Source organism: Protopterus annectens, chromosome 7.part0 (genome assembly GCF_019279795.1).
Source record: "Protopterus annectens isolate FY-2018-M chromosome 7.part0, PAN1.0, whole genome shotgun sequence".
Lineage (NCBI taxonomy): Eukaryota > Metazoa > Chordata > Ceratodontiformes > Protopteridae > Protopterus > Protopterus annectens.
Window position 1 is genome coordinate 1,490,750,578 of NC_056739.1, and position 25,495 is coordinate 1,490,776,072.

Here is a 25,495-nt window from a genome sequence, read left to right on the forward strand (position 1 = left end):
TTCTTTAGGGTCTTATTCCATTGTGTACCTGTCTTGTGAATCACAAAGGGCTTTGGTATGCTCATTTGATGCATACTGGCCCTAGTCCATATCACACAGTGTTTATACATATTGTCCCTGAGCCTTGCCTTTCAAAAAAGTGTGCTTGAAAGAGTTGAAAAATAGAATGATTCATTTTTTATGGCAATGAATATGAGACAAATACACTGAAACTGTAAGGCATACAGCAGTGATATGACCTTAACAGAATTTTTCTAGGAAAGTGTTAAGACTTCCTTTCTGTGAGCAGTCAAATACTTACCTAGTGAGTGCTCTGAGTAACAATACACATACACACACAAACACACATATATACAAAAAAAATATATATATATATATATATATATATAGAGAGAGAGAGAGAGAGAAAGAAAGAGGGAGAACTGTGCCTTGCTAGTTAGTAATTCCCCTTTGCAGCCATGTTTTAGATTAAATATTATTAATATGAAAAGGACGTGCTTGCATATATTGGATTTTAGATGCATGGTGTAATTATCTTTAGTGTTAATTATTCATTTAAATATTTTTATTTTATTAGTTGTGCACATTAGTTAGTATTTATTTTTAATCACTTTGCTTTTATGACATAATGCTAGATTATCACTGAAAATGTATGTGCCGATATCAAAAATGTCCTATTTGTGTGTTTTTTTCATTTATTTAGTTAGTAATATATTGTTTGATAGTTGGGTAGATCCATTTTTATATTTGGCACTGTTTCCACAATTAATATAAGTAGCATTCTTTATGAGCAGTGGATGTTTAGGTTATAACTCGTGAAAAAGTCTCTCACATCTACCTGAAATGGTACCATAACAGGTCAGTAGGTTTCATTTCAATATTATATAGAGAATTTCTGTCAATAGTATCTAAAAAGCCTTTACTTCTAGTATATTGTATCAGAGAGTATATTTGTAGTGTTGTTGGCATTATGATACTTAATGATCTTCAGATTTTAAATGTAAAAACTAGAAGCAAGAAAATTGATTGATTAATGGTTTCCTAGAATTCAGTGATGTAGAAAGATGACAATAAGAAGGAAAACTAATTAAAGACTATAAATCTGATCTTTTCAATTTATGAGGAAAGGTTTCATATCAGTAAACTACCAAATCAGCAAATGTTCAGATTAATGCTTCACTGTTTTAGAAATGTTTTCAGATATGATACCTTAATGGAGCATATTGTATAAATTATTCATTATACATTTATTGTTGAAGATAAATAACTAATTTGATTTTGTTTTTCTCCTCAGATACAATGTGGACTCCAGAAGTTCAAACATCTCAAAGCATGTGAGTATTTTATGTTTCAACTATACTTCTGGTGTTTAATTGTATAGCATAGATGTTTTATACCTTCATTTCCAGAAATAATTATTAGATTAATTGTGCTGCCTAGGTAGATTCCATTAAGCCCTTGATAATTTTTACAGAAAGGACTTAAAGTAATATGTTAATTTGGGGAAGTCTGGCCAAAATAGCTTCCATAAGAATGTTTGACAGCCATATGACTGGGTGTTTTTCTACATTCCCTTTTCCTGATGCTAATTCTATTCCCTTATGATTATTACTTTTACCACACTTCAAAGTTGTGAGACTGCAGTTGTTCACCATTGCACAGTGTTTCTGTATCCTTAAAGTTATGTGACTCTAGAGTTAGTATATATAAGGAAATGAAGTCCCACACAGAGGGAACTTTAAGGGTGTCTAGCTCCCGCAAAGACATTATGCATCTGTTACATGATTTGGCATTTTGAGTCCTACTCTGTTCATTAATTTGCAAATGACAATATGATTATAAGAAATGCCAGTATTAGTATTTACTGATGAAGTAAAGGTCTGACCTTAGGTAAATTGGTGCCCTAGATGAAAAGGCTCCAGGGTGCTCCCTGCCAACCCATCCTAGCCTGCTCACACTATCCAGAATATTTATTTTCCATACCTTTCTCATAGTTTGCCTTACTCTTTTTTTTCTCTGCAATTATTTATTCATTCAACATGATCTAAGCAGGACTGCACTCTGATAACTGTGAAGAAAAAAACTGCATTAAGCTGGGGCTTGGGAAGCCACCGGGGTGGGGGTGGGGGGGCTAAATGCTGTAATATGCATTTTGGAGTTTTCTTAAATAAACCTTTTCATCCAATGATTGCCTGAATAAAAAAACGTGATCAAAGAAAAAAATTAGTCTAAACTCTTTGTTTTACTTTTATACTTTTAGCACATCCAAACTAACCACGACTACACTGTAATAACTGCAGTGAAAATAACTGTATTAGCTGAGGGTCTGAGGGTTACTCGGTCCCTAAAATCCATGAAGTTTCTAGATGCTTTTATGTGCATTTTAGTGTTTTTCTTTTAATTTCATCCAGTGATTGCTGAACAAAAATCATAATTACAGAAAGAACTTCAATTTTACTCTTCAACTTTGCTTTTTCCAGCATTCTTTCTACAAATCATTACTGACCACTGATACCCAGTAATAACTAAATTAAGCTGGGGGCTAAACATACAGAAGCCATAGGGGTTATAGATGTTCTGAGATACATTTTAGAGTTTTGATACATTGATGACCTAAACAAAAATCATCCTACTTTTTATTTCAAGGAAGAAGTTGCATTCAAGTTCTAATGCTCAAAGCTGACTAAACACCACTTCATCATAAAATAAGAAGACAAATGCTTGTCAGAATACATATATTATCTGTTTGAATATTACCTGCCCCCCTCCACCCACCTTAAAATCCCTTTCTGTGTATCCTCCTATGGTGTTAAATTGTATAAAACTAAGACATGAATGCCCACAATCATACTTCAAGCTGCTGCTGTCATATTTATACCTCCTCACCCCACCCCCAAAAGGCTGCCATCTTCTGTGTACCCTTTTGATATTAGACTGGGACAAAACTGAAAAAAACAAAAACAAATGGAGCATAAGATATTTGCTATCAGACATATATAAATAGCATACTTGTTTACTGTTCTCCAAAAGATAGCCACCTCTATATGCAGCAGATGTTTGATTGTGAGGAAAATGGAGGTAAAATGATTACAATAATATTTCCAACTTGCTACTTCTAGAGAGAGTACAGTTCTCCTACACAAGCTATATTGACTCTCTGTGCACTCCTCTGAAGTTGGTGAGGAAAGTTAAAGAAATAATGACCACACTGTTCCCATTCCAACATAAGATATGACCATTGGGGTTTGGGAGGAATGCTAAAGAAATAATGCCATTGTCCCCGGCCCACTCCGAAACAAGTCTATGAACAGGACTGGCTTTAGAGTAGGTGAGGTTCACAGCAGAAATGATTACTAAATCCATGTCAAAATCCACTTTTGCAGCCTTGGTGTGAGAGACTATCAGCCCTCAAAAGCTCTGAAGGTCTGGGTATTGTATGATGGATTTATCCCCCTTTTTTTGAGAGATAACGGTTAAACTGAGCAAGTGACAACAGGGTCAGATACATTCATACAGACAATCCCCACAAAGCAGTTAAAGAGTTTGACCGTGCAATGTATTTCACTTTTGTTCCAAACAAAGAGTTGCCACACAGGTCAGCAATTACACTTAATCTGTCTTTGTATACCAGGTGTCCTGTTAAGTAGTCCATTTTACCTCTCACAAATGCACACTAGTCCTGCTAAGCTAGACTGTTTAAAATGAGTCAAGTGACAAGAGGGTTACTTCCATCCTGCCAACTCTCACCCCCACCCAGCAGTTATAGCCACCAAGTCTGATGGCTATGTAATATTATTTCACCTCAATGCATACCTTTCAACTGTCCATATTTTCACTGAATACCTCATATTTTTTAATCACATTTTGAACCTGTTCTTTATAAAATTTGTGGTTTTCCTGAAAATCATTGAGGACTGAAATCACTAAATGACATACATTTAAGTTTTGGGTTTCATACCCTTCAGAAAACATATACTAACACAAACCATGTTATTCTATCAGCTTTCTAAGTTGATAAGAGCAGTATTTAAAATATGTCCCTATTTTGGGCCTTTGTCCCCTCCCCCATTATTTTTAACTATGTCTAGTTTTCTTGCTAAGAGGTTGAGAGGCATGCCTCTATGCCTCTACAGTCCACAAAATTTGCTACACTTTAAAGTATTCCTGTCTAAGTTGCTTCAAACAAATCACAAAGCCATATTAATATTGCCAAAAATATTTTGTTGGTAATTGCCAGCATGATTGTAAAACCAATAATGGCACTCTCTTACTGCACCATTCTTCTCTCATCTCAGCTGAAATAAATATTGCCCAACATATCTGATTAATCAGTCTGCCAACATGGGATCATAGGAGGTTACTAGGCTAATGGCCCTAGGGCTCTCACAAGCCTAGCTAAGTTTAACCCTTGTTCCCAAGAGTGTCAAGCAGTCACTAAAAATCCACACCTATTACCCCTGACACCTGTGGTGAAAATAGAACCCACAGCCTTCTTATCATCCATCAACAAAGGTGAGTATACTATATTGTGAGCTACTGATCTACATTATTGTAAAATAATAACATTTCTCTCACCAGTACCATGGCTGGTAGAATGTCCCTGCCGCCACTCCATTCCTTGATGATCAAATATAAAAGAGAAAAAAGAAAACACAAACTTGTTCGCACCTGCAGTTGAATGTTGTGAGGTTTGTACTCCAGTGGACTCCCAAATTACATATCTTAAGACAGCTAATGTAACTTGATGTGATGTCAAGTCAGCTGAAGCACCAACCAAGCCCCTCCCCCACAGATCACTCGCTGTGCCTCAGGTACATTTTTCTTCATCCCTTGGGGATGCTTTACTTATTTATTTATTTTTATGGAGTACACAAACATTACTCTAAAAAAAAAAAGGGGATGATGCCCCTACAAGCACTGTGGCATGGTACCCTAAGTTGTTACGTAGTTCACCTGTGTGTTAGGCCAGCCGTGGTTAAAATCAAAATGATAAATCTATAGTTTCATAGGTAGGCACTAGGCTATTGGCCCAAGGGCCTAAGTAAGCCTAGCCAACAAGGTTCCCTGGCTTACGCCACCCAAGAAAGTTATTTTGCTGTGCCCCTGTTGAGCAGAGCCACAGAAGTGATCCCCGGGGTGTATTTCCTATTTCCCATCCACTCATCAAGATTTTTCTTGAAGAGTGCTAATAAGGAACTTTACTTGACTTAGATGGGTAGCTTGTTCCAGAGTATGGAAAGTCTCTGGGACAGGAATCTATCCCTCCAGCATGTCCTGTTTATTGTGGTGACATGCTTTAGGTCCCTAGAGCATGTAGCTTGGAGGGATTGGGATTTCTTTAGGTGTAGCATGTCCAACAGCTCTGGGTTTGACATAGCTTTATATGTTAGGCAGAGATCACTTTGGAGTAGGTGATATGCTATGGAGTAAAGCTGGAGTTTTTTTGAGATGGTCAGTGTAGGGCATCTGTTTGAGGCCAGTAATCCTCTTTGTGAGGTACTTCTGTGGCCGTTCCAGCTGCTGCAGATGTCTTGTGAAGTACATTCCAAAAAGGGGGTTGTACTCTATAATGGGTCTAATGAGTGTCGAGTAGAGGGAAACAATTACCTCTTTTTTCCCAGATGAGCACCCTTTTGTGATGAGGTGTGCCACATAGAAGGATTTTCTGACTACTGTGGTGATGTGATTATCAAAGGAGAGACTATTGTCTACCTAGGTCCCAAGGTCTCTTATCACACATTCAGCATTAAGTAGACTTCTGCCTATTTGGTAGTTCATGGGTACAGAGTTTTTATCAAAGGGGATGACAATGCACTTTTTGGCATTGAGCTTGAGGCCATGGCTCTGACACCAGGCATCTGTCTCAGTGAGGCCTTCTATAGGATGTCCACATTATTTGGGGACTCAACTATGGCTCCTAGTTTGCAGTCATCTGCGAACTTTGCTAGCTAGCCAAAGGCCTTCTGTGTTAACCTGTACTTCAGAGAAGTAGATACCAAACAGGAGAGGTCCTAGGACTGAACCCTGTGGTACTCCACTTGTCACTGGTTTGAAGTTAGATTTGGAGTCTGCAACTTTTACAGTGTGGGTTCTGTCAGGTTACCAGTTAGCAACCCATCTTATGATGTAGGGATTTATACCTAGTTTAGTGAGTTTATCTATAATTCCAGAATGGGGGAATGGTGTCGAAAGCCTTGGCGATGTCAAGATAGGCTGTATGAACCATCTTACCCTCATCTACGGCTTTGGTGACTGCCTCAAAGAAGTTGATCAGGTTCAGGAGGCATGATCTGCCTTTCACAAACCCGAACTGGGAAGGGTCCAGAGTTTGAAGGTTACCAATGTCTTTGTTTATGAGTTCCATGATGATATGTTCCATGGCCTTACAGACCAGGCCCATTAGGCTAATAGGGCAATAGTTCCTAGGATCAGTGGTGGCTCCCCCTTTGTGGAGTGGGATAACTGTTGCTGTGTGCCATTCAGTGGGCACAAAGTCTGACGTGAGGCTATAATTGAACATGGTGCTTAGGTGGAGAGCCAGTTAATTCTGAATTTAATGTAAAATGCAATCTGGGATGTTGTCCAGTCCCATGGATGCTATGTTTTGGGCTTTACCGAGTGCATCTTTTACCTGTGTAGTTGTGATTACAGGGACTCTGCATTCTTCCTGTATAGATATGGGCACTTTAGGGGGTGAGAGGGGGGTAAAGTTAGCACTGAACCTATCTGCCAGGATATTGGCAATATCAGTTGGTTGTGTAATTTTCATGCCGTTGTGCTGTAACTCAGCAGATCTGGGTGTTGCCATTGAGATTCTTGGCATAGCTATAGAATGCTTTGTGGTTGTCCCTAGAATAAGTGGTGACTTTTCTTTGTAGCTAGCTTTGGAGGATCTTATAAGGGATCTCAGCTTCTTACTGAGGCTGACCAGGGGGCTCCTCCACTCATGGGATTTTACTCTCTTTTGCAACAGTTTCTTCCTTCTGTTGTAGAGTTTGTTTATGGCATGGGACCGCCAGATTGGCTTCCTTTTTTTGGAGGATAGTGTTTTGGTTCTGTTTGGGATAGCATGATCCATGCACTCGTGTAAGTGCTTATAGAGTGCATTTGTGTAGGATTCAGCAGTCGTGACTATATTGTCCATCTGCATGGGGTGTCATGAAGTTCGCCACTTCTGTCTTAAGAAGCATGAAGTTGGCTTTAGAGAATTTTTTTACCGTGGTTTTCTTAATGGGGGGTGGGGGCGGGATGTGGATATCTAGGGTAATTAGCTTATGGTCAGATCTGACCAACGAGGAGCTGACTTCAGGTGTGGAACACCAGTCACTCATGTTGGTAATGACTAGGTCTACGATATTGTTGCCCCTGGTGGGGGTATGGATAAGTTGATCCAGGGGATTGGAATTTATGAATTCCAGAAAGCATTGAGTGAAGGAGTTGGTACGAGTAGTTTTCTCAGTTATGGTGGGGTAGTTGAAATCACCCATTATTAGGGTGTTTGGTTGAAAAGAGGAGATATTACTTTGATATCCTTTATGTGATTTTTTCACAAAACTAACTCATTTTGATCTGATGTCTGATATACACCATGTCTGTACCAAACATCTGATAGGTTAAACTACGTAGCATTATAAAAATATACAATAGGTTTCCCCGCAAATAATCTCAACAGGTGATGTTTGGAACATTTCAGATGATTTCAGATTTCTTAAAGGGTATAAACAAAATCACATATATGTTATTGAATATATTTGAAAGGTGTGGCATGAACTAGGATGAAGATAAAATACTCCTTTTGTGTTGTGATTTCTGTTATTGAAAGACAGTTTGGATTTTTCAGTTTAAGCTTTTAGAAGTGCTGTTTTTGCATTCTCTGTTCAAGATGGTACTATGTCAGAAGGATGTTCTACAGTAAAGGGTGTATATGGATCAGACTGAAAAAATTCAGCTTCTCATCTGTTACTGTTATTTCAGTGTTTTATCATGCAACCATGTACACTTAAATCACAGATTTCTATTTTCTAAGTGCCTTTTGTCCCAGTGCATCCCCTCTTATCAGACCTCCTCTGGTTGCACTCTGCCCATTCATTCTCATCTACTAGAGATCCCCAGTATAGCTGGGAAGGTGTGAGCTGTCCAGAGAAGCCATCACCCAGTTAGCCATGAGACCTGTTTTTGCCCACTTAGGCATTTCAGCAAAGCGGGCATGTAGCATAGGCCCCAACTCATTGTACGTGTGCGGGGGGACAGGTGACCTGCATTAGAGCTGAGATCAAAATGCTCCTCCATGTACCCACAATGAGAGCTACTAGTGGAATAGCTTGGCAACCAAACTCCCATCCCTGAAATACCCTTTGCAGTTCCACCCTTCCTTTAAGGGACTGTAGCATTGCATGACTCCAGTCTGCCCCCTACCCATCATGACAGGCATAGCATTTTAACCACACCAGGTCAACAGATATCTAAGTCACTAATTGAACTCTGGTCATGTGGGCCATAGTTAGGGCTTTATGCCTTTACAACCAGGGTTACCACCTGTCCCACTTTGCGAGGGACAGTCCCTCTTTGAGCAGTTGTATCCTGACAAAAAATATTAAAAATGTCAAATGTCCTGAGATTGTAGGACATAATTACGTCCCATATTTTATGTAATAGTTGCATAAAATAGTTATTTCTGTATCTAAAATACCTAAATGTTACAAGAAACAGAATAAACAACTAAACTGCTAGAAGAATAAGCTTTTATTTAGGCAAAAAAGTTAAGTTATATCCTTTGTACTGACCGTGGGTATGTGTTGGCCTGTAAAATCTGATGTGTGTCCTGAAAATGTCCCACTTTGACCATTTGAAAAGGTGGCAACCCTATTTACAACAATGAAACTGTCTTACACAAATTGCAGAAGTGACTTTTTAGGAGGTTGGGCCCATTTCCTAAACAGCTCCCTATTGTAATTCTGAGACCCATAATCCCATAATTGTGAGTCCAACAAAGATTTTTTTTTTTGTTCCTGGGGAAAAGTTACTGTGTCAACCTCAGTGAGGAGGGCTGTGCAACCCCACCCCTTGCTAAATATATATCTATATATGATTAACAAATCACATACTTTGGGGAAAATGGAATATTCCAAGCCACAGTGATCTCAGACTTAGCATGTATAAGCTTCTGTTTTCATACTGTCTTGTCATGCTGAGACTTGCATTTACAAGTTTCAAAATTTTAAACTATCTTCCATAACATTTTGCATCTGGCATCTCCATTGCTTGTGCAGTTTTTTTGTGTGTGCACTTCTCTGTGTGTAAAATATAGTAAGAGAAACCGAATCAGAATGATTGTGCATATTCATGATACCGTACAAGACCACGAGTTACATGAGGTAAATGAATTTCAGGACCTTGGTATATATACAGCTAACAAACCAAGTTAAACCAATAGTGCCTCTTTCACAGTGCACAGAAAGAGAGAGAGAGAGAGAGAGAAATAATGTGTGTGTGTGTGTGTGTGTGTGTGTGTGCGTGCGTGTGTGTGTGTGTGTGTGTGTGTGTGTGTGTGTGTGTGTGTGTGTGTGTGTGTGTGTGTGTGTGTGTGTGTGTGTGTGTGTCCCAAGGATGTAGTCAGAGAATTATCAGACAAATTTAGCACTAAGTTTATCCCATATACCCCCATTCTTGTCCCTGTTATCCCAAAAAATTTAGTTTGTGATGAATTCACCTTGGAACAAGTCTTAACATCCTGTCAAAGACCAAAAAAAGCTTCAGTGAGACTGGCCAACATATTGGGCTACATTTCCATCAGTGCCAAGTATGCACCCCCCTAACCTCTACGTAGACTGTTCAACCTCAATCTGCCATCAGTGCATGATGACTGGAAAACAGCCACTATGACTCTCTTGCACAAGGGTGGACTTCTACAGACCTGAGCAATTTTAGGCACATCAGCCTCACCAGCCTTTTAGACAAAGCAATGCCACCTTTCATGAAAGGACTACTTTGTTTACACATAGGCAACATAATTCATCTAGACCCCTGTTCATTTAGTTTTGTGAAGTATTGTACATGACCATTGAACGGTTACTGAGGCTGTAGACAGTGATCTATACATGTACCCTGCATTTTTCAACCTTGCCAAGGATTTTGACACTATTCCTCATACTGGTAATATTGAACAATTGCACACATGTAATGCAAGTCCCTTCACTGTCTTCTGGATTGTAAATTGGATATCCAACAGATCTCAAACTGTGAAACATTCTGATATGCTCTCTAAATGTAAAATTGTAACTAATAGAGTACCACAGGAATTAGTGTTGGGTCGTATCCAATTTGGCATTTATTTTGCAGACATTTAAGCTTATATCCCAGAAGTGTGGTTGACTAAGTTTGTTGATGACTGCAAGCAGGTCACACCTCTCCTTTCATTCACTGATAAAAAACAGCTCCAGCAAGTGCTAGAATGTACACATCTGTGGTGTACCAAAAAAGTATCGAGCTAAATGAAAAAATAAAAATGCAGCACAGTAGCATTTAGCAAAAAAAAAAAAAAACCTCCTCCCATCTCATATGTTACAAATATAAATGCTCTTCAGACAGACTGAGGAATGAAATTCATTAATTTAGGTAAAACTCCATGAACAAGCATGCTACATTTTTCAGTGATCTACATTGCATACTGACATTTGGTTATAAAGGAGAGTTAAAAAAATCTTTAAGTATTTTGGGTAACGTAAATATGAGGCATCTTAGAGAATTCAGTTTTTAAGAAAATTTGCACTATATTTTGAGAATTCCACCCATTATAAAAGTAGTTGCCTGTTATTTGATTTAGTTCTCTTTTATATTGCATCAGGGATTGCCTGTCAAAGATTTTTGTTTTGTAAGGATGATAGAAAAAAATTCCTGCCTAAAGTAAAAAGTACATAAAAGCTGCAGCTCACTGTGACAGGGTTATAAATTAATTGGAAAACACATATTATTCACTTTTTTGATATTTTTTAAAAAGGTGCCAAAGATGTAATATTTTAAAAACTGGCTATTTGCTTTATATGTAACAGTAAAGACTTTCTCTGTAGAAGAGTTACATTTTAGTTTTTATATCCATAATTACAAAAGTCTAATTTATTTGAGACTCATAATTACTTGTAAGAATCATCGAGCTCTTCAGTACAATGAAAGATACATATACTTTGGCTAACCACATGCATTATGTTTACTTACTAGCTAAATTATATCTTTTAACAGATTGACAATACAAGTAGTCCTGATCTAATAACTTACGTTTTTCTTAAACTAGGCAGATGCCCTGAAGCATTCCTTTTAGACATGTGTTGGTGTTTGCTTATCCATCAACTTTCTTGATAAATTGAGTGCTAAATTTTGCTAACAGAATTTTATATTCTTATTCCTGTTTTCAGTAGGTTCAGAGGTATAATTATAAAGTTAGAGGAGAATGGGTTTATATATTTTCTACACTTCCTGCTTTGCAGACTTTCTCAAGAGAGTCTGTGCATAACTGCTTCTTGTTTTTAAGTACTTTTTCCAAAGTACTGCAGCTGTAGTAATACCATCCCACTGTGACAAATGTTTAAATGTGTATTGTAAGATACTGAGTTGTTATTGAAATTATCAGTCTTGACCAGAAAATTTCTATAATAAAATGGACTGTGCTCTGCAGTAGTGTGTGGTGTGCAAGTAATTAAGGTGTTATTAGTCTGAATTTACATGGCTGGACCTTTCTTATGTTAGATGTCAGTGGATGTGTAGTTGAGTAGCTTTAGAATACTAGGTATGCATATTAAATAATTATGATTATTTAGCAAGTTTTCACCTGTTCTAGTGAGTTATTATAGGCCATAAATTAAAATTATATTTTAATGTCCACGCTGAAATCTAGATTAGAATCTGGACTATTAAGTGTTAACAGCTATGCTCTTGTAATAGTTGATACCTTTTTTTTATAGGTACTGTATTTTTCATTCAATCTCTGATATGCAACCTAAATGCATTCTTCATGTTTTCATTTTTGGCAGTTATTTATAAAAGCAAAATCTATGCTTTTTAAGTGTGCTTAAATGGAACAAACAGCATTTTATCCCCCCCTTCTGTGTTTCTCTTTCTTCTATCTTCATTGACTTGTTTTGCCTATCTCAGATAATAAAATTGTATGCAAAAAATCCTAAAAAGGAAAGAGCAAATGCAATATTCAGGCTTTCTAGAAATGTTTAGGTACAAAAATGAAAATAGAAAGCCACTGAGGTACTGTAATAAGGCTATTTATTTATTTATTTATTTATTTTACATTTGTTGACCGGGCTAGTCCAACTGGATACATATCCTTTTTCAGTAGAGGCCCGGGGAGAAAAGCTCCCAAATTTAGGAAAATAATAACAATACAATACGATAAAAGACATTAATGAAACAACAGAGACAAGGAGACATCAATCAATATAAGCTAGTAGTTTGAACATAACTTTTGTAGAATTGGCCACATGACATGTGTGGAATTAAGGAAGTAAAAAATACAATATAAGCTCTTGAAAGGGAGAAGAGAGTAGAGGAGCTATGGGACGTGTTGGGTTTAATCAGGGTTTGGGCATGGGCATAACCATTGGGACTTAAGCATTTCTCGGAGATTACTTTTGAATAGGTTAAGGGAAGTCATGAGTCTAAGACTGTTTGAGAGTGAGTTCCATTGCTTCCCAATAGAGTTAGCATAAAGAGCATCACCTCCCATGTTATTTGATTTGATAGTCATTACCTGATTACTGTTTGCGGATCGAAGGCAGCTTAAGTTGGAATAAGGGGTCAGGATTTTGGACAGGGCTGGGGTTTTGTCAGGTTGATTAATTATTTTGAAAGCGTCAACGAGTTGATTAAATTTGAGGAGATTAGGCAGTTCTAGCCAGTCAAGTTTCTTAAGGTTGACGCAATGGTGGCTACGGTAGGGTGTTCCTGTAATGAATCTGGCAATATGATGGTAGGTAGTGGAGAGGTTGTTAAGCTCACGTTTATTGAGGAAGGAGAATATTGGGGAGGCATATAATAGTGTTGAGAGGAGATGAGTACGGGCAATGGTTAATCTTGCATGAGGAGTAAGACAATTCCTGATTCTATACATTGAGCCTAATTTTTTGTTAACTGACTTAATGGTTTGGGCAATGTGCATGTCAAATTTGAGCTTATGGTCAATAGTGATACCTAATAGTTTAGTGTGGGAGACGGGCTCTATGATGGTGCCATTAAAGGATTCAACGAAGAAGGTCCTATGATTCACAGGTTGAGGTTCCTGCACTATAGGAGTTGTAGGCGTGGGGAAGAATAGAAGTAACTTGGTTTTAGTTGGGTTTAAGATGAGTTTCAGGTCAGAGAACCATTTTTCGACTGTGGCAAAACATTGTTGGGTGGCTGCTTGGAGTTTCTGAAGAGAGAGGTCAGAGCAGATCAGGGTAGAGTCATCTGCATATTGAATGCAGGTGGCTGTGGGGATAACAGAGTACAGATCATTTAGAAAAACAGAGAAAAGAAGGGGACCAAGTATGGAGCCCTGAGGAACCCCAATGTTGTCGGGCAGCAGTTGAGATAGACTATTTAGCCATTGGACTGCTTGTTGCCGGTCAGCTAGGTAGTCCTTAAACCAGTTTAGTGCTGATTTGTCAAGATGAAGGGTTTGCAGGGTGTGGAGCAATAATTGGTGGTTGACCATGTCGAAAGCTTTTGATAAGTCAAGAAAGAGAGCAGAGGATATAAGTTTCTTGTTGCGGTTGCTATTAATTGAGTCAACAAAGGAGAGGAGAGCACTGGTCGTACTGTGATGGGGGCGAAAGCCATGCTGGGTAATAGAGAGAAGATTATTGATGGTGAGGTAGTGAAGGAATTGTTTGTGAATACACCATTCCAATATCTTAGCTATAGGAGACAGTATTGCGATAGGCCTATAGTTGGAGGTTTCCGTGGAGGAGCCTCCCTTATGAAGTGGGATGATGTAAGAAATTTTCCAAATTGAGGGGATGATGGCCTCAGATAAGGATCTGTTAATCAATATTGATATGGGATAGGCAATGGCATCCGATGCTAATTGTAAGTATTCAGCTGGGTGGCGATCGGCCGCAAGGGTGGACGGTTTCAGTTTTTTTAATAGGGTACGAATATAGGAGGTAGATACTGTTTGAAGTTTAAAGGTGATAGGAGGTGAGTCATGAGCTCGGGTTAAGGGTGGAGAGGAAGTAGGTAGATGATTGGCTAGGGACTAGATAGTCTCAGTGAAGAAAATGTTAAAGGTATTGGCAACTTCCTCTGGATGTTTGTTAGAGAGTTGGTCGGGCGTTGGGATAGTAGATTTACCAGGATGGAGGAGGTTCTTAAATGCAGCCCAGAACTTTTTTGGGTTAGACTGATGTTTATCCTGGAGATGGCAGAAGTAGTGTTTTTTGTCTCTAGCAATGTCAGATTTTGTGGAGTTTCTTAGCTGTTGAAATTTAATACGGTCTAGGGGAGTTTTGGTAGTTCTCCATGTTTTCCAAGCATGATCACGGAGTTTAATTTTTGCTTTGGTTTCTCTTGTTAGCCAGGAGGCTATACGGTCTCTGGTTCTAATTAGGCGGGTTGGGGCATGGGAGTCAAGAATGTTTAGGAATGTGTCATTGAAGTATGACACACTTTCGGCTAAAGGTAGGGTATAAAGGGTCGACCAATTACAGACTTTTAGTTCTGCTAGGAATAGTTCAGGGTTAAACTTTTTCTTATTTCTGATAAGTTTATATATGGGTGGCTTGGTAAAAGCAAATTTGAGCTTTATAATGTAAGTGATAAGGTGATCACTAAGGTCGTTGGGGAGGGTGCCGGTGGTATAGTTGTTCGGATCTTTATTGATAAGTATCCAGTCAATCATACTCTCTTTTTGATGTGCGTTACCAATTCTGGTTGGAGATGAGATTATTTGGGAGAAGCCATATAGATTAATTGGGTGGGGATTTGTTTTAGAGGTGTAGTGGGACCAGTCAATGTTAAAGTCCCCTAGTATAATGGTTTCCTGAGGGTAGTTGTTGGCCAACCAACATAAGGTTTGCTCTAGATTATCTATGTTCTTCCCTGGTGGGATATAGATAACTACCAGATTGATACATTTTTGGGAGTTTATGCAAATCTTTAGTGCAATCAGTTCAATATTAGAGACCTGAGGGGGATGCAGAGGGTTCTTAATGATGTTTAATCTGTTCTTAAACATGACAGCTATTCCCCCGCCCTTTCTGGTAATTCTATCTTTCCTTAGTATGTTATAACCCGGTGGAAGAATTTCTTCATCCTTCATGGCGGGTTTAAGCCATGTTTCAGAAAGACACATGATATCTGGGGAGTGGGTAGCTATCATAGCATGTAAGCTATGTACTTTGTTGTTAATGCTTCTTAGGTTGAGGTGAAGGGTGAGGAGGGAGGTATTAAGAGTATGAGGTAATGTTGAAGTGCCAGAGTCAAGATGAGTGGCAGGGCCTGGGTTAGGGTGGATGTCTCCATTTTGAGTAATACATTTTTTTAAGTGATCTAAGAATCTTTGTAATTTGACTAGTATTTTGAGGTTAGTTTTATTTTTGGATGCTCGAGGGGAGTGGAGTCTTAGCTGTATATTATTAAAGCCTAGAGTTGTTGCAGGGTGGGGAGTAGGAACTATAGGGTTGGGAGGAAGGTGTGTGTGTGTGTAGTCGTGTAGGCCTTGGGGAAGGATATTCCTAATAGGGTTTGGTGTTCATAGCGTGTTAAAAGGTAGGGGATAAGAAGAAGTAAAATTAGTGTGGTAATGATGTAATACATGGTTTTGCCCATGGTAAAGAGGAAGTAGTAACTTATGGGAATGATTGGGATTATGAGGGCTGATTAATTTAGGGGATGGCTGAGAGTGTGCAAGGAGGAGTTGTTAGGCTAGGGACAGCTGTGATTGGAAGGGAGGAAAGTAGGATGGGCTATCTATCTCTATAAATCTGGAGGTAGTGGGTGCGGGTGGGATAAGGGGGCAGGGTGGGGAGCGGAGGCTAAGAAATATAGACTGAATGGAAAAGACCCAAGAAAAACAATCCACTTGAAAATTCTTTTTGGTGTTTTGATATAAAGCAAACTTGAAGTAGGCAAGGCTTTCAAGTGCATCCATGTATTTAGGTGGTGCATTAATTTATGTAAGGGAGGCTGTTGAAAGAGCTTAATATTTTGAGTGTAGATTATGTAAATCTGTTATTGTTAGACTACATCTCAACAAACGTGTGTGTGTGTGTGTGTGTGTGTGTGTGTGTGTGTGTGTGTGTGTGTGTGTGTGTGTGTGTGTGTGTATATCTCTGTCTATAATGTTACAACCACAGCTCTAGAGAAGACATTGTTAGAGGACTTGGAGAAAGAAGAAACCTTATTTCAAAAAAATTGGGTGACCAGCTAGCAACTGCCATTTACCCATCAGGCATCATGATTTAATTGCTCAAGTAACAATCCAAATAATTATATAAAGGAAAGAGCAATACAGTACTTTGACTTCATTTAGTTAAAGGATGTAAGATACAAGGGATGGAAAGTGCTCATGGACAGGTCTTGTCAAGTTCTCCTAACTATTAACTTTTGATGAGTTTCACGACGAATATCTCATCCAGGAGTTGTGGTGGGGAACAATGAAACATTCAGCAAGGTATTTAATAATGTGGTACATAGTAGTAAGAAAGCTATGGAGCTGGAATTTAAGGCAGATTCTGAGAGCACAGACAAAAAAGTGTACTAAGCGACTTTAACTTTGTAGACCGACTAACCACTCCTGCACAGGAATGCAAACAGTCTAACCACTCCTGCACAGGAGCATGAAGGCAGACTGACCACTCCTGTACAGGACTGGGAAGGCAGACTGACCACTTCTGCATAGAAGTGTGAAAGCAGACTAACCACTCCTGCACAGGAGTGTATACTGGTTATTATAAAGCATCTGTTAGTGACATTATAGATTAATTAACTGAAGTGTTTGCCTGTGCATGGATAAAAATAAATATGTAGCACACTAGATACTTTATTATGTTTAAAAGTAAGAGTGATCTGAGAAAGTTGCATGAATGATAGATGTTACGTTTCAGGGCATAATGTGTTTAGAGTATCAGGCACAGTGTCATGCATATGGGTCACAGAAATTCAGTCTACAAGAATGCTAATGCTTACCACACATGATTGACAGGATGACAGTGACCAGATGAGTTTGTATGATACTATGGTTCAGAAACTTGTGAGAGGAAGATTTTTTTTTTATCAAGTAAAACAATGTTGACAACTAGTATGATTTCAGTTTTAATAATATCTTGAGATTTATGGATATAAAGTCCAGTCAGAAAAATGCACGAGCAGCATTGCAATCAGTATCGAACCATTGTTTGTGAAAGAAGGAAACGTGTTTCATTACACATAACTTTTTCATAATAAATAGATTTTTATACTACAAAGATGTTAAGAATTTACACTGTTTCCATATCAACATTAAGCCAAAACATGTAGTAAGTGATTTTAAATTTATGGTCAGACTTATCTGATGTTAAAGGCAATGTAATAACTTTTAAAATCCAAGGAAGCACAATAAATATCAGAATTACTGTCCTTTTAATGTTTATAGAAAGTATTACAGTGTTCATTAAGAACCTTAGTACTTATGTTTTCCTTGATTGCTTCACTAGTTATCTGAGTGAATGCATATATATATATATATATATATATATATATATATATATATATATATATATATGTGTGTGTGTGTGTGTGTCATATCTCTCAGCCTCTTAGAGCAAGAAATCTGGACAAAGCCAGAGATAAAAATGGAACAAACGTCCCAAAATTGGGACAATTTTTAAATATTCCTGTTATAAACTTAGAAAGTTGATATAATAACAGTTTTTTGCATTAGCATGACTTTTCTGATGGGTGTGAAGCCTGAAAATCTAATGTCTGTCATTATTTTCTAACTTAAATCTTAAATGATTTTCCACTAGTTTGCCAGAAAATCCACAATTTTATGAAAAATGGACCAAAAATATGAGGCAAAAATCTGGACATTCTGCAAAATCTGTTCATTTGAGAGGTATGATGTGTGTGTGTGTGTGTGTGTGTGTGTGTGTATCTATCTTACAGAAAAACACAAATAAAATATTATTCTGAAGGCTTACAACTGAAGATAAGACAATTGTTGCTTGCATTTCTGCACTTGATAACTATGACTGTTTTTGCCGATTATTTCTGCACTTTTACTGTAATCGTTGCCTATTTTTCAACCTCTGCATTTAATTTCTGGGCACTTGTACTGTGTAGCATAGACTACCCACAGATTCTGCTATGTCTAGTTCTGCTTGTATTTGAATTGAGCACTAATCCCCAGCAAGCTTTTTCTGGAGAGGGTCCTCTGCACCCTTGTGGCAGGAGGTTTGTGGCTAGAGACCTATCTGTTAAAGCTCGTTAGTCTAGGGCTCTGTTCTGAGCTTTTGATTGGCTATTTTGCCGACCAGTTAGTTTTTTTTATTTATTTTAAAAGCCCTGCAATTGTGTGGGTTTGCACTATGCACATCACTGCATATTATTGTGCACTAATGGGCAGTTGCAATTATTATTGGCAGCTATAGGAACATTAAATTTTCCCTTAGCTGTGGTCTGTTCTCCAGTGAGACATTCTTATGGTTGTGCTTTCCTATCAGTCTACAGATCAGAGCGGTGTCTGAGCTACCCTTTATAGTTCTTCTCATCTATACTAGTGGACTACCCTCTCACAGGATCCCAAACTGGTCACTTCTGGTCAGTCCCTGTTACCGTTTGCACCTTTTACCTGGAACTATGAAGGACATTACTCCACCATTTCCCCTGCCTACTTGGTTGAATTAGGCATCTTGAGGCAGTGTAGCAATTGCTTCATGCACACTGATTACCCACTTCTTTTACTATACTCAAACTCAAATGTGAGAGGTGCAGCTACATAAAAAACATAGAATCAAAGCTACCTCACTCACCAGTCAGTATACCTGACCCTAAGCAGGTTGTCAGCACTCACATCTCATCACCCTCACCTACCACTCAACAAACACATAACCCTACATATGCGAAGGTCATTTCTAAAAACCTACCCAAAACACAGAGACCTGGAAAACACAAGCACACCATATATAGTTTACTTGCAGATAAACACAGTACACATAAAAACACACATGCCAGTGTCTCACCAAGTAAACCATTAAGGCGTAACACAAAACCAAATGTACTAGTCATAGGTGATTCTATCATGAGACACACTGATGTGCCACTCATCAAGTTGGATAAGGAGATGGTCACAGTTATCTGTCTGTCTGGTGCCAGAATCTGGAACATCACACATGCACTCAAGTCTCTCAGCAGCAAGTACTGTTATGACTCTGTCATAGTACATGTTGGTGTGAACCACTTGAGATGTACCTGTCTGAACTCTATGAAGAGGGACATGATTGAGCTGTCTGATTATGTGTCCCAGGCAGGTATGTCCCTAGCCTTAAGCAGCATACTACCCTCATGTAGGATGATGCCGCAATACAAGCAAAAGATAATTTACTTCAACAATTGGCTTAGTTTCTGGTGTCATTCTAAGGGGATCCAGTTCCTGTCAGCCTGGGATGAAATTGTTGAAAGACCTCAATGCTTCACCAGAGATGGTCTTCACTTGTCACCCCTAGGATTTTGGCTTCTGCCAAAGGCTTTTGCCATCCCCCAGTGCCTTTTTTTTAGGCAATGTCACAAGTACAAAATTTCCAACGTAAATTATTCTTCAAAAACCAACATCAGCGTTATGCTGCTAAATGCTAGGAGTCTAAACCTAAAACTGCACTTGTTGGAAGCTGCCCTCACCTTGGAAGATGCTGACGTCTGTGCTCTCACAGAAACCTGGTTTAAGGCTGAAGAAGGCACCCCAGCCAGATAGGGTTATAATGCCTTTCCCTCTCTCAGACCATCAAATGACAGTGTGAAATCTAAAGGAGGAGGAGTATCAATTTTTATTAAAGCCTCCAGATTGGTAAGACTAAATGAATCACTGAAACTACTCCAAGTACAACTCTCTGTAGGTTAAACTCCTCTCCAAATTATCGTCAGTTATAGGACCTCCTTCATGAACCAGGACATCCACAATGCCTATCTGGGCCTCCTGGTGTCCCCCAATATACCACCAAACACCCTAGTTTTGGGAGACTTCAACTACCCATCAATAAATTGGTCTAACTACAGCTGTACCAACACACTCGCCCAGAAATTCTTGAACTTTATAAACTCTAATGCCCAGGGCCAGTTGGTGGACACCCCCACTAGGATTTCAAACATTCTGGATCTAGTACTTACAAACCTGAGTGATCATTCCACCACCCCAAGTAAGATCTGACCACAGGTCAATCACACTAGAAGTAACAATAGCATTTGACCCTCCCCCAGCTGGAACTAGTCTAAAAAAATTTCCAAAGCAAACTATAATCTCTTACGAGACAATATTACTAGTTTTGTAGCCCCTACCCATAGTGATGGCAAGGATACCTATGTCAAGGTTTATACCAAAGCCTTGTATAAACACCTTTACTACTGCATCAACTCAGCTGTACCCAACAGGATAAAAGTAAGTTCCTCACATAAGAACAAACCCGCTTGGTGGACATCCACTATAAATAGGCTATATAACAGGAGAAAGAAACTGTTGGCTAATAGCAGTAAGAGATGGTCCTCAAACTCAAAGGATTCCCTCCTCAGCCTAAATAAGCAAATAAGACACCTAGTGAAAAATCCAAATCCGACTACGAATCTAAATTGGCCACCTTAGCCAAGGGTACCCATAAGGCATTCTTTGGCTATGACTGCAGCCTCAAAGGAAAATCCCAGATTTGCACAGAACTTGTTGTAAAAGGCATAACATATACTGAACCTGGTGATATTGCTAACCTTTTGGCAGATATGTTCAGTCAGAGCCCCCCCCCCGTCTCCACCCAGTAAGCTAAAAGACATCCCCTTCTACATGCCCCCCCCCCAGAAGTCACTAAGGAACAGGTCCTTAATGCCCTTTCCAAGGCTAAAAGTGCAGTCTGTGTGGACCAGACAGCATGCCTGGCTGCATCCTAAATTGCTTGAAGTAAGAGTTAGCTGTACCTCTGAGTACCCTCTTTAAGCACAATCTAAGCACCGGGTATGTTCCCTCAGACTGGAAAACTGCCACTGTCATCCCCTCCACAAAGGAGGTTCCTCTAATGACCCTGGGAATTACAGACCCATAAGTCTGACCAGCCTCATATGCAAGGCCTTGGACAGAATCATCATGGACCTTATCAACAAGGCTACAGGAAACCTACAAACACTTGACCCATCCCAGTTTGTTTTTGTCAAAGTTAGGTTGTGCTTACTAAACTTGGTGACTTCTTCAAGACAGTCAACAAAGCCCTGGATTAAGGCAAAACTGTGCATGCTGCCTATTTAGACATAGAGAAAGTCTTTGACATCATTCCCCACTCAGGTATCATTGATAAATTTATCCATCTGAATGTAAATCAATATAGTTAGGTGGGTTACAAACTGGCTCATCAATAGAACACACAGAGTTAAAATAGGGGACTCATCCACTTTCAGACCAGTAACCAGTGGAGTACCACACTGCCCCTATTGTTTGAAATTTACTTTTCAAAAGAACAGGCCAAAATAAAGGGCTTGTGGCTAACGAAGTTTGCAGATGAATGCAAACTGGGCGCGATCATTGAATCCCCTAGTGACACTGACATCCTCCAGGAAGGTCTTACTCAAACTAATGATTGGTGCCAAAGTCACGGGCTCAAGTTAAATGCTAAAATGTACATCATCATCCCCTTCAACAAGGGAGAAATCCTTGCAAAGTACCACATTAATAACAACACCTTAAGTACCAAATCCATGGTAAGATATCTGGGCACACAGATTGACAGCAACCTCTCCTTTGACCATCTTGTTTCTACAGTGATAAGAAAAGCCTTCTGCATTGCCCATCTCATCAATAAGGGCATTGCCTCCAGAAAAAAAGAGGTTATAACACCCCTGTCATTCTGCACTGTTGTCTGCATGTACTCCCTTATTAGACCAATTATAGAGTACAGTGCACCCTTTGGTATGTACCTTGCCAGGCACCTCCAACAACTGGAGACACCTCAGAGGTACCTTACAACACCTGTCCTATGCTGATAGACTAAAATCCCTGTCACTATACTCTGTGTCATGCAGACAACTCAGGTGTGGTCGCAGACTAGCCTGTAGGGCAATCGCAGATCCTGCCCTGATGGAAACGCTACAAATTAGCAAGACAAATGCTACTCGCTGCATCCATTCTAGCAACCTTAACATGAGAAATGATATTAACAGGACCTGCTTGGGAGATGGATTCATCTTCCAGAGGCTCCCCATACTCTGGAATAAGCTTCCAATCCTATTAGAACAGAGCCCTTCACTGACCCTTTTCAAGCATAATCTGGATAATTGGATGGGAAATCACAAATTCACCCCTGGGATTTCACAGTCATCCCTTCTAAACAGGGGAAACAGGTGTTGAGTCAGATCTACTAATAGAACCATTAAAAGAGGGGAACATGCTATAGGGAAGTGGTTATAAATATGTTTTTTTTTTAATCTATGGGCTCCAGGCACTTTTTATATTAAACTAATAAAAGCTATAATTCAAATTGTTAACTTCTTTGAGTAAAGAATTTTGTTTGATATTAAAAAGTTGTGTATGGTGAAACATCCTAATGTTTGGTAGTTTCCCTAGAATTTTTCCATTTAAAGTGTTGCAAGGCATTACAGGAACTTGTGTAACCTTTCCAGCAATACTAATAGAACTCAATCAGATAGCAACTGTCACTTTGGATGGAAGTCCAGATTGTGCCATTGTTAAATGTTTGTTTGGCAGGCAGTGAAGAAATGCTGAATTATTTGATTCACTCCAATGTTGTTGTATATAGCTGAATTGAAGGAAATATAGGGTATGAAAGTTCACCATATGTTATTAACACAACAGATCTGTTTTCATTATTTCTTAGCTGACAAACCATGTGAATATGGAAACATCAAGAAAAAAATTGTACTTGAATGGCTGTCTTGGGATGAGCATTGTTTTTAACAGGTGAAATACTAGTATCACATCTCTGTATGCAAACATGGCTGCAAATACATCCAGACAAACATCCACATTCTGGAACATTTTGGTATGAGCAAGATGGGGTCAGTGAGTCTGATGCTGTTCAGAGAAGGGTCCAACTTTGCATATAATCTTATAATGTGAACAGATTGTTTTGAAATCGTAATGCCTGATACACATAAATGAATTACAAATTAAACTGAGGGAATTTTTGGTGCCACCTTTTTGGTCTTAGAGTAAAAAAATATGAAGAAGCAAGTTGTACAAGCTTTAAACATGAGTCTGAATAGATTAACAAAAACAGTAATGTCAATGACTTTAAAGGAGGCATGTGCTTTTTTCCAAAATAGAAAAGAACTTGATCTGATGTTGTCAATCTTCAATTTATCCTTGACAGATGGGTTCGGGTCCGAAATCGGAACCGACTTGGCTGTTACTAAAGCTCACACCAGCCGAAAATTCTCAAACGTCACCTTTACACAGAATCTCTCTCTCTTAATTACCCCAGATCTCATTTGCCTCTTTCCGAAAATGGTTGCGTCTACCTACTACTCTCAAGCGTTTATGGGTTTAGGTAAATTTTTTGTCTTTTTCTTAAAGTTTCTGCCTCTTTCCCTTTTCATATTTCTTTTTACACTTAGTGTATTCCTCCAAGTATCAACTTTGATACTTTTCCCCTTTACACTTTTGTGAATTTCCTACTATCATTGCTATCACTGATAGTTCGCCTCCCCCTCTTGTAGTCCTTTTCCCATCTCTGTACACGCTTGTGTATTTCTACGACTATCATCACTGATAATCCCTTTTTCTTTTTTCGTTCCTTTATAAAAATAAAAATATAGTAAAAATAATATCCTTTCTGCTGGAACTTTCCCTTTCTTTGTGGATTGATATTTTTCTTTAGCTGTTTTTTTTTTTTTTTTTTTTTTCTAGCTGCTTTCCTTGCTTTGACATGGCTGTGAAGGGCAAGGGCTCCTCTGGTTTCAAAAAATGCCAGAAGTTTGGCCATAAAATTCTCTTGTTAGATTTTCACTCTTTATGTGTGTATTGTCTTGGTACCCACCACTTACAAGAAGACTGTAGCATTCTAGGGTGGCTTGAATTGCCTAACCAACTTCAGTACAGTCAATTAATAGTAGCATATAAAATTCTCTACTAACCTGAAAACATGCCTGTACTTAAAAGCATCATAACCCCTTACAGTAACCTCAAGACACTCAAAACCCTCAAAACCAACAACTCAGCTGGAGACTCTGTTTGCTAAGTACATTGGCAAAACATGGAACTCACTCCCTGCTGAGCGTACCTCAATTCCCACTGTATCCCATTTCAAAAAAGTCTCGAACAGTACCTTAAAAACCGTTGGCTTTGTCCTTGTACTTACCCTGAGTAACTCCCACAATACAAACATGTGCTAAAGAGGACATATGTCTTCCTCTAGTTTGCTTCCTTATTGAAAGGCTACTACTTATTGTATTAAACATGAAAGACGTATGACTTTTATCCTGTCATGAATGTGCTTTTGAAATGTATTTGCAACAATGATTGACCTGTACTATGTAATATCTCTCTGTATGTATAATATTCCCTCTGTATGTGTGGTGCTTTTATGGTGCTCTGATTGTAAAATGCAATAGTTATCTGTGTACATGTGTGGAGCTTTTCTCCCTGGGCCTCTTCTATAAATGGACTTCTATCCAGTCGGACTATCCTGGTCAACAAATGTAAAATAAATAAAAATAAAAATAAATAAATTTGTCATGCCTTTAGCCACTGAGGTCTTGTGGCATCATAAGCTTATTGTAAAATTAATTCTTCCTTCAGCTTTTGGCAAAGCCTTATCCACTGCAGATAAAGCAAAGACAGATGTTTCATCGCCTTCATCCTCATCTTCTATTAAAAAAACTAAGAAAATAAGTTTTTCTGTTCCGACTTCCCCATCGATTCTGAAAGCCAAGAAACTGAAGACCTAATTTCTGAAAGTTCCCATGGAACTGCAGGCTTCTGTTGCTGACACTCCGGTGCTAACATTCATTCCTTCATTGATTGCAATTTCGAGCCCTTCATCATTGAAGGCCTCTATACAGGAATTGACTACTTCCTCACCTGCTAAGACCACTTTGCCTAGAGCTACCTTCTCTCCATCAATTGATCTCTTTGCTGGGGAGTTCCCAGAAGTCTTTTTGCAGAGACCTAAGTCTCCTTCCATGTTGTCCATCTGCTCCACCAAAAGTCTTTCAGAACTTGATGTGGAGATGCTAGTGAATAAAATTTTGTGGGCTAGAGGGCTTTCAGGACCCCCTTTGGTACTGATCCCTTTAGGTCTTGGTACCGAACCTTCCTTTACACCATTAA

At 38.8% G+C, this 25,495-nt stretch overlaps 1 long non-coding RNA gene across 1 annotated transcript in view; it reads left to right on the forward strand.

Moving 5' to 3' along the window:
• The window catches only part of LOC122807095, a 1,397,276-nt gene that overhangs the window by 623,423 nt on the left and 748,358 nt on the right, over positions 1-25,495 (forward strand). The window contains exons 2-3 of the long non-coding RNA XR_006365596.1: positions 1,295-1,334; positions 13,251-13,253. This is a non-coding gene — a long non-coding RNA (uncharacterized LOC122807095). The remainder of the gene's footprint in view (positions 1-1,294; positions 1,335-13,250; positions 13,254-25,495) is intronic.